The 10116-nt window shown below is 40.5% G+C and overlaps 2 pseudogenes; one reads left to right on the top strand and one right to left on the bottom strand.

Annotated features, from left to right (window-relative positions):
• Positions 1–249: 249 nt before the first annotated feature.
• LOC102876498 lies at positions 250–1949 on the bottom strand (annotated as a pseudogene).
• A 6358-nt stretch (positions 1950–8307) lies between these two features.
• LOC102876093 lies at positions 8308–8667 on the top strand (annotated as a pseudogene).
• Positions 8668–10116: the final 1449 nt, after the last annotated feature.

The following is a 10116-nucleotide window of genomic DNA, read 5'->3' as shown; positions in this document are numbered from 1 at the left end:
GATTTGAAGCACTTTTATTTCTTGCTTTCATGTGCCTTTCTCCTGAACCTCGTTCCTTCCAAATTTCGGGGAAGAGTTTGAATGAAGACATGGCATTCTAAGGATGTTTGCCAATAGGAGAAAAGGAAAAGAGTAGGGAAGTGATTTCAGTCAGTGATTTCATTTAATAGGACTTGCAATCTCGAGGCCTTCCACCTCTGCCTCAATCCATTCTCTCTCTCTCTTAACACACACACACAAACATACACTCTAATGTTCCTGATTTTCTTGTGTAATCCCCGTCACTAAAAGAAGGTTACAGGCCATAAACTGCACACTTAGCACATTACTCATCTGTCCGGTGTAGATGCCCACAAGTTCACTGGAAGAGCCATCAGTAGGAGCACTGCAATAAGCATTCCTGATGTCCCAGACTCGGACAGAGTTATCCATGGAGGCAGAGGCCACCAAACTGCTGTCTGGGCTGAATGTAAGGCTAGTGATGTTGTCTGTGTGGCCTCTCAACTCTTTGTAAAGCATTCCAGATGCCAAGTCCCACAGCTTCAACCTCTGGTCTTCACCAGCAGATGCCAAGTACTTACCATTGGGAGAAAATGCAAGAGAAAGCACAGGTCCTCGATGACCTGTGAAAAGTCTCACAGAGTTCCCATGCTGAGTGCTCCACAGCCTGACAGTCTTGTCAGTTGATCCAGTGGCTAAATAGTTAGAATTAGGGTGAAATTTTACATAGTCTACGTCTGCCAAGTGTCCTGCATATATTCTTAGTGGGTAAGTCCGGTCAAATGACCAAAGCCTTGCAGTGCGGTCATGGGAGCCGCTGGCGAAGTAGAAACTATAGGGGCTGATGTCCAGGTCCCACACAGGGTAGGCATGTCCCTGGTACAACACAGTGTTGGTGAAGTTTCCGAGGTCCCAATAGCGAATGGACATGTCTTCAGAACAAGAGAGCAGCCCTGCACTGTCTGATAGGAACCGGGTTCTATACACAGGCCCGCAATGTCCTCGAAGCGTCTTCATCTCTGTCCCTGCGCTGTCATCCTCCTCATCCTCTTCCTCAAGAGTATCACAAGCCAAATAGATATGTGACACGTCTACTTGGTGGGGTTCAGACTTCAACTTCTTGGATCGTAAACTCCAAAGTTTTACACAGGAGTTGTCAAACCCAGCAGCAAGCAGTTTACTATCTGGTGAAATTTCTGCAGTGTTCAGCAGTTGCTCTGTGTTGTAGAAGGCGTAGAAACAGATGGTGGTGAGTGAAGGAGGCCCATCCTTGACTTTTTTGATGCTTTCCTGCAGCATCTCCAGGGCAGCCTCATTTTGCAGAAGAGGAGTGGGCATGTCAGAGGACTCTAAGCTGCTGCTCTCACTATGAGAGGAGCTGCCGCTAGCATAAAGCTGGTAGTCTGTTCTCTTGGCAGGTTGCACATCAAGATGGGTATGTAACGAGAGGACTTTGCACAGGGCAATGTTGTTGTCACTTTGGAGGTAGTGGACAAGGTAGTTGTAGCTGTCTTTTTGGAGACGGATCACGTACTTGTTATCTAGGAATGCACGCAGAGTGAAGTTGGACAAGATGTCCTGGATGGTTTGAGTGCCCTGCAGCTGTTCAATGACCTCCTTCTGGCTCGCATTCTGTAAGAACATCCCATGGAAGCGACTGTAAAAACTCTCCACTGTGCTCTTCGGACTGTTCTGGACCAGACAGTGAGGAAATTCCGTAGCCGTCCAAACTGTACTTCATATTGTTGGGGCTCTGCCTGGCAAGGGGCTGCAGACACTATGTTGGCACAACTGGACTCTGACTGGACTGTGAGATTAGCTGCCATCTCTTTAGAAGTCTGTGTTAATCTCAATCCTTGTTTGAGTGGACCTTCGGAATCCATGAATTGTCGGCGTTTGAGGTAGCAGGACACTGCCATCTGAATCTGCTCTGTACGTACTCGTTTCATGACTGAACATCCCAAGCAGCCCGGGCTTCTCCAGCCGCCGCCGCCGCCGCCGCCGCCGCCGCCGCCCTCGGATTCGGCTGCTTCCTCCTCCGCTGCCTCTACTTCAGGTCCTCGATTCAATGCCGATTTAGCCAGGAACCCGCCCCCCTCTCCGCGCCGTCAGCGCAGCAGCTCCGGGTGGACGCTCCATGACTGACTGTTGAGATAGGAACTCTTATACATTGTTGATGAGATTGTAAAATGGTACAACCACTCTGGAAGGCAGTTTGGCATTGCCTCAAGAAGTTGAACATAGAAATTCCAAATTATCCACTTACTCTACTGCTTGGAATATAACACTGAGAAAATGAGAACTGAGGCACAAACAGAGATTTGTACACCAATATTCATAGTGGCATCATTCACCATAGCAAGAACATGGAAACAGCCCAAATGCCCAAACACAATGGAATGGATTGAGAAATTATGGCAAATCCACACAATGGAATACTATGCAGCAATGCAGGAGCAATGATTTTGTAAATTGCTATCTAATATGGGAGGGACTGAAAAGCATTATGCTAAGTGAACTAAGTATCATGAAGACAAATACTGTATAAGACTATTATTGTAAGAGTGTATGAGGATCCAAGGGTGGGGGGACTTAAATATAGGATTACACAATTTGATAAGTGGAGGGAGCAATTGGTAAAAGAAAGGGGGAAAGCCTGGTGTGAAAAACAATGTATATGAACTTTATGAACTTTGAATGCAAACCAGTATAAAATAATTTTAAAAAAAATAATAAACTACAATTGTTAAGTACATTCTAACGGATATCTCTGTTATTGTTGTGTGCCATCAAGTCCGAAGTGACTCATAGCTGATCCTCCAGCAGGTTTGCAGAGACAGTAAATCATAAGGGAGGAGATTGTCCTGGTGGATTCCAACTACATGTCTTTGGAATGACAGCACAGCTTCTTACCACTAGGCCACACGAGCTTCCATTCCAATGGACAGTAACCCTGTATTTTACAGAGTAGAACTGCTCTGGTGTATTTCTATGATAGTACTGTCTATGAAAGCCAATTTCCAGGACTTTCTCCATCAGCATCACTGGATGAAGACGAACAATCTTTAGGTTCATAGCCAAGAACAAGCCATTTGTGAAACCTACAGTTTTCTTTTAATAGTGTATTTTCTATAAAGGTAAAACCACTCTTTTGCCAATATAAGCAAAAGCAATATATAGGAATTTTAATTATATCACATCATTGATTCAGTTTTCATATAGACACAACTTTAGTGTCTATCTTTTAAATACTTTAACTTAGTGGTATGACAAGATAAAACTGATATTTCATTGTAATTCATTCCAAGCATGATTTTACAATAATAAAAAATAACGAAAAGTCACAGAAAAAGGCATTTCTTGTCCGAAAAGAATAATTGAATTAAAAAAAGAATAATTGAATTGAAACATAGATGTATCTAATACACTCCCGAAGGAAAATATGTAATTCATAAATCAGTTTATAAAATTATCGCTAAAGATATTCTCTTATTTTGAATTTGTATTACTTTGTGATAAGAATCTAAAATCTTTTCATCTACAGTGAAGTATAGTAGGATATCATCTCTGAAATATTTAGCACACTTGATCAATTTCTTTTAGGATTTTGTTCAACATATCTCTTTGAATATGTGTATCTCTGTTACAAAAAAAAAATTAAACTTAATGGATGTTGTCCTTTTTTTCCTTGCAGGGCTTTCCTAATCCTTTCCATAGTTCAGAAATTCCTGGTGTCACAAATGGTTTTTAACTACTAACAGAAAAAGTTAGTGGTTCGACTCTGCCTAGAAGTGCCTTGGAAGAAAGACTTAGAGATTTTCTACTAAAAAATCAAACCCTTAAAAATCCTATGCAAGACAATTCTACTTGTAGTTCCCTAGAAGAAGCAGGGCAAGAAAGGGAGACGCTTGTAAAAGCTGTTCATTGAGGAAGAGTTTTCAGAAGAAAAGAACGGTGGGATTTAATAGAAGGCAAGTGAAAAAAGTGGAGCAAGGAGATAGTCTCAGAGACCATTGATTTCAGCATGTAGTTGCCACCACCTTAGGGCAGCCTTCTGATTTGCTAAAAGTCAGTCAGTGACTCACTTATGAGTACCATCTGTGAGGGAATGTATGAAGGTTCCCCATGTTAACACTATATTCTCCCAGTCTCCCAGATCACTCACTAGCTCTGGAAAGTTCTCCTCATTCAAATTCCAAAGTCATTTCCTAAGTGAATCTTTTCCAACCTCCTCGTCTCATACTATACCCATTGCTTCTCTTGTGTGTGTGATCTCACTACCTTATTTCCTCTATTGTAATATTTATTGATAATGTGGTGGTAGAATTCTCATCTTCCAGGTGAGCTACCTGGGTTTGACTCTCAGTTAATGAACCTCATTTGCAGCTAGCACTCATCTGTCACTGGAGGTGTGTTGAGCTATGATGCTGATGGATTAGGATAAAGTCCTATTAATATAGTCCCAAAAATTAGCCCATGAAAACCTACAGATCACCATGGTTCAATCTACAACTGATAGTGGGATTGTTGCAGCTTTTCATTCCATCGTGCATGAGATCAGCATGAATCAGGAACTGACTCAACCACAGTTAACAACAACATCATATTGTTAACAATCTTTCATAGGTTCTTCTTACCTCTTCTGCACTTTTTAAAAAGAGTAATTCTTACATTAACTTATGTCTATACAGTTATAAAGAATACATAATTAGTACATAACTAGCTTATAGCTAGTACACAACTATGCTTGATATACTTCTGTTATGGTTGTATACAGTATATAACTAGTAATAATACATAACTAGTGCATGTCTAACACATAATTGTTGAATGCCATCAAGTCAGAACCCAACCATAGCTGGTCTTCCATGGGTATTCAAAAATTGCATGGGGGGATTTTTCTAATCTTATTCTAGTGGAGCAGCTGATATATTTGTGTAGCACGACTTTGGGTTGTTAGTGCAAGTTCTTACCACTAATCCACTAGAGCTCCCTTATACATAACTGTTGTTGTTTTTAGGTGTCATCAAATACAACTCATAGCAATCCTGAAAACAACACACCTGAACTCTGTCCTATCCTGTACCATCCTCACACTCTCTCACACCCTGGAGCCCATTGCACTGTCAATCCATCTGGTTGAGGATCTTTCATCAACACCGTTCCAAACATGATGTCCCCTTCCAAGGAATAGCATCTCCTAGCAACATACCTTAAGTATATGAGATGAAGATTTACCATCTTTGCCTCCAAGGAGCACCCTGGCTGAACCTCCTTCAGACATGAATAATATAAAACCTCTAAAATATAAACAAAGATTAAATTGTGATGTTATAAACTCAGTATATAATTATAAAATATGCTGTTGCTGTTATGTGCCGTCAAGTCACCTGCAACCCATAGTGACCCTATGTATAGCAGCTCTGAACCATGCTCTATCTTGAGCCAACCTCATTGTCTCTGACATGTCTACCTCCATTACCCTAGTCATTGTGTCAATCCACATCGCCCAGGGTCTTGCTATCTTGTGCTACCCCTTTAAGCATTATGTCCTTTTCCAAGGACTGGTCACTCCTTGAAACATGCCCAAAGTACGTCAGACAGAACTTCAGAATCCTTGCCTCCCAGGAGCAGCCTACTTTCACCTTCTCAGGATAATCTGTTTGTTCTCCTAGAAGTCCCTGGTATATTCAATCCTCTTTTCCAGCACCACAGCTCAAAGGCATAAATTTTCCTTCTATCACCCCTAGTCATTATCCAGCTTTCTGATGCATAGCATGTAATTGTGAAGACCATATCCTGGAGGAGGCACAACTTAGTCTCTAAAATGACATCATTACTCTTCAGTACCTGGAGCTGTCCCTGACAGCAGAATTACCCAATGCAATTTGTCTTTTTATTTTCTGGCTGCTGGTGCCAAGAGTGTTGATTGTGGAGCCAAGCAAACTAAAGCTGTTAACAATTTCAATTTCTTCACCATCTATCATGATGCTACCAACTGGCCTAGTAATGACAATCTTTGTTTTCTTGATGTTTGGCTTTAATTCATATTGAAGGCTGTAGCCCCTGACTTTCTGCAGCAAATGCTTCAGGTCCTTCTCAGTTTCAGAAAGCAGGGTTGTGTCATCTGCATAATGCAGGTTATAGATGAAATTAAGACAGCAGCAAATTCAGCAGAAGTGGCTTTTTGGTGCCTTACAAATATGAATGTCATTGATATCAATTATGGCTATATGCCAATATTTACCCTTTCTTATTTCTTTCTCTGTTGTTCAAATTGAGAATTCAATTAACTTTTGGATTTCCAACAATTTCCATAAACCAATTTAGCAGCTGCAGAAGCGAGCCGAGATCTTTCATTGACAACCCAATAAATATTGAAAATAATTACTACTGTTGTTCCATATCCGGTAGCTCAAATCCTATGCTCTTTAGCTGAAAATTTAATAGGAAAAAAAATTAAGATACAAAGTAAGTTATCTATTATTTCAAAATAAACTATCTTAAAATGATTATTAAATGTCAAGTGTGCATCTACAGGTCAGTCACAGGTCAGCTACTCTGGGCCCTGTCTGCTGGGAAGACATCAAGCTGTTGGTCTAGTTAGTTTGGGCTTCTAACTGTGGGCTGAGATCTTTTTTCCACTTATGTTCTTCCTCAACTATCTTAGAAATTGTCAGAGAACAAAAATTATAAATTTGATGAGATATGCAATGTACTATGTATTAGAAAAGCACTCACCTACCGTAAAGAGTTAGGGAGGTCTGAGATGAGAAGCCGTTGGCAAGACGAGAAGAGAAAGAAGGAAATATTCAGCTCAACAATTCAACTCATCAGCAGCAAGTCAAAATCCACTCATAGCTGATCCTCCAGTGGGTCTCCAAGTCTGGTAAATTGTATATGAGAAGACCACCCATATTTCTCTCTTGAACAAAATATTAGACAGGAAAAATTTCACATTAGTTAGGATATAGCTTGACTTCTATAAGAAAGGTCAAAATAACAATGACATGTCTGTGATGAATAAGTGAAATGATATAACCTAGATGCTTACCTTTCTTTTGGAAATCAAGACATATCCTCTTATTCTTTTGGAGTGATTGTCTCTTGGTTTATGAAGAGGTTCTCTATAAGCATAAGTAAACATTATGTAATTCTCATTCTTTATGATGATATCTATTATTTGTTATGATACACACTCAAATGTCTTCGTAAAGTCAATAAAACCAAACGAATATCTTTCTGGTATTCTCTGCTTTTAGCAAGCACCCATCTGATGACCTCAATGGTTATCTTTTATCTCATGGCCTTTTTTAAATCTGTTTTGAATTTCTAGAACTGTCATTTTAGTGTAGTCCATTGCTTCTGATTGCTGAAATGTCTCAATTGACATTCCATTAATTCCTGGTGCCTTTTTTTTCATCAATACCTTCAGTATAATTTGTATTCCTTTTCTAAATATTATTAATGCTTAATAATCTAGTAACTTCTGAAGTGGAACAGACATAATTCTTTTTTTATTCAATGATTCTGTGTATTTCTTCCATCCTCTTTTGATGCTTTCTGTGTAATTTCTTATTTTATCCATTGAATCTGCATGTACTCAATAAGTAGGCTGTGCAAATAATTTGAGAAGCTGAAGTATATGAAAAAGAATGCAGCGACATGATTTGAGGAAGACTCATTAATAACCTGTGATATGTAAGTAATACAACTTTGCTTGATAAAAATAAAGATGGTCTGAAATATGTATTAATGAAAACTGAAGAATAAAGCCTTCAATAAGAATTACACCTCAGTCTAAAGAAAACAAAAATGGCTCAACTTACATTAATAAGTGGAGAAAACATTGAAGCTGGAATGGATTTCATTTTATTATATTCAAATTCAATACCTATGGAATCAGTATTTGAGGAATCAAATGACATATAGGTTTGGGTAAATTTGCTTCAAAGGATCTCATTAAAATGTTTTAAAGAAAATGTGTAACTTTAAGGACTAAGGTGCACTTTCAGTCACCTCTGCCAGACTTTTTTTTTTTATTTCTTCTAGATTTATCTTGAGTGGAAACCATTGCTTTGTTAATAACTAATGTTATTATTAAAAAAATATTCATTTCAATGAACATGTGCAGAGATTTTGGATTTTCATTCATTCATTGTTGCACTTTTCTCCCCACCCAACCCTGCACACTCCCTCCCACCCCCAGTTCACTCTTCTTTTTGAAAAGTAAAAGAGGCGGCCAAGCGGGGCGAGGTGGCAGGCGCCGGGTGGCGCGGCCTCAGACTGTAGCCGTGTCAACTTGTTATGATGCCGTCTTGCACCAACCTGGCTGCTGGGATTCCCAGTACTAAAGTGAAATACTCAAGACTTTCCACAGATGATGGCTACATTGACCTTCAGTTTAAGAAAAGCCCACCTAAGATCCCTTACAAAGCCATTGCCCTTGCCACTGTGCTCTTCTTGATCGGCGCCTTTCTCATCATCATCAGCTCCCTCCTGCTGGCAGGCTACATCAGCAAAGGGGGGACAGACCGGGCCGTTCCTGTGCTGATCATCTGCATCCTGGTGTTTCTGCTGGGCTTCTACCACCTGCGCATTGCCTACTACGCGTGCAAAGGTTACTGGGGCTACTCCTATGACGACATCCCAGACTTTGATGACTAGCACCCACCGGGGGTCGCAGCTGAAGCAGCATGGATGGGGCCCCGTACAGTTTAAGACACTGGGCAGCAGCTCAAGCTAAGGGCTAAGGAGTTCTGCAGTTCGAAGATATTTAGCAAGATTGGGGCCAGAGTGTATGGGTCTATCACAAAGCTGTCAACTGAGTTTCCAAGTAACTAAGTAGGACACGCTTTATTATTCATCTCCTGGCTTTGGCAAATCTTCTGACAAGTTTTCCACAGGAATCTATATCAAGGAAGAATAGTGATGTTAATAGTGTGAAGAGACATGGAAGGTCTTCTGCAGCAGAAAGTGTTCTCCTCAATCTCCTTCGAATTGAAATGTTCTTCTAAACAGTCTTTAATGTCAGTTTGTTCTGTGGCAAATGGAAAAATGTATGTTTGTTTGTTTTTTAAAGGGGGAACACAAGCTTGTGAGATATTATATTGGGAAAAATCAAATAATGTCCCCACATCTGTTTATTCCTCTCTTCACTCACACACTTACTGAGAACAAGTGGGGATTTTTCAAACCCCGGAGCAGATTTTGAGAATGTAAACATATACTTTGTTCACTACTCCTTCGGTTCTGATGTGCTTTCCAGAAGGTGGACATTTTGTGTTGTCCTATTCTCTGTAGTTCACGGTGTTTTGTGCAGCCTCCGTCTGAGGACGGGACTTTTGGCTCTTTCCTGATGGAGAATACGAGCAAGTGAGCACCTTGCATTTTCCAGTCTCCTCGTCAGCCTCTGTATTTCTGCTGCTGTGCTGAAGATCAAGCCTGAATCACTAGAAAACTGAGAAGCTTAGTTTGATTTTGTTTTCCAGCTTACAGAGATGTCAAAAGCAATTAAAATGTGAAAATGCAAAAAAAAAAAGTAAAGTAAAAGAAAAATTCTTTCATTGGTATACAATCCCCCCGCACTCTTACACCCCCACCCTAAGTATACACCACTCTGCAACCTTCATTCCAGACTGTTATGATTATCATAATGCCCTATAATATATTGCTTTTAAACTGTTCTCTCCCTCATCCATTTCAATGTGTTGTTGTTGTTGTTATGTGCCGTTGAGTCGCTTGCAACTCATAGCAGCCACATGTACAACAGCCCTAAACTCTGCTCTGTCCTGTGCCAATCGCACTGTCTCTGACACTCCCATCTCGATTATCCCAGTCACTGAATCAATCAACCTCATAAAGGGCCTTCCTCTCCTTCGCTGTCCCTCCACCCTCCCAAGTATGATGTCCCTCTCTAAGGATCGGTCTCTCCTCATAACATGCCCAAAGTATGTTAGACAGAGCCTCAGAATCCTTGCCTCCAAGGAGCCACCCAGTTTAACACTTTCCAGGACAAATCTGTTTGTTTTCCTGGCAGTCCATGGTATTCTCAATACTCTTCTCCAGCACCATAGCTCAAAGGCATCAATTCTCCTTCTATCCTCCTTGGTGATT

Source organism: Elephantulus edwardii, unplaced genomic scaffold (genome assembly GCF_000299155.1).
Source record: "Elephantulus edwardii isolate Elephantulus edwardi_28Jun2011 unplaced genomic scaffold, EleEdw1.0 scaffold00122, whole genome shotgun sequence".
In the NCBI taxonomy this organism is placed as follows: Eukaryota; Metazoa; Chordata; class Mammalia; order Macroscelidea; family Macroscelididae; genus Elephantulus; species Elephantulus edwardii.
Note: the sequence above shows the minus strand (reverse complement) of the source record. Positions and strands in the feature narration are given on the sequence as shown.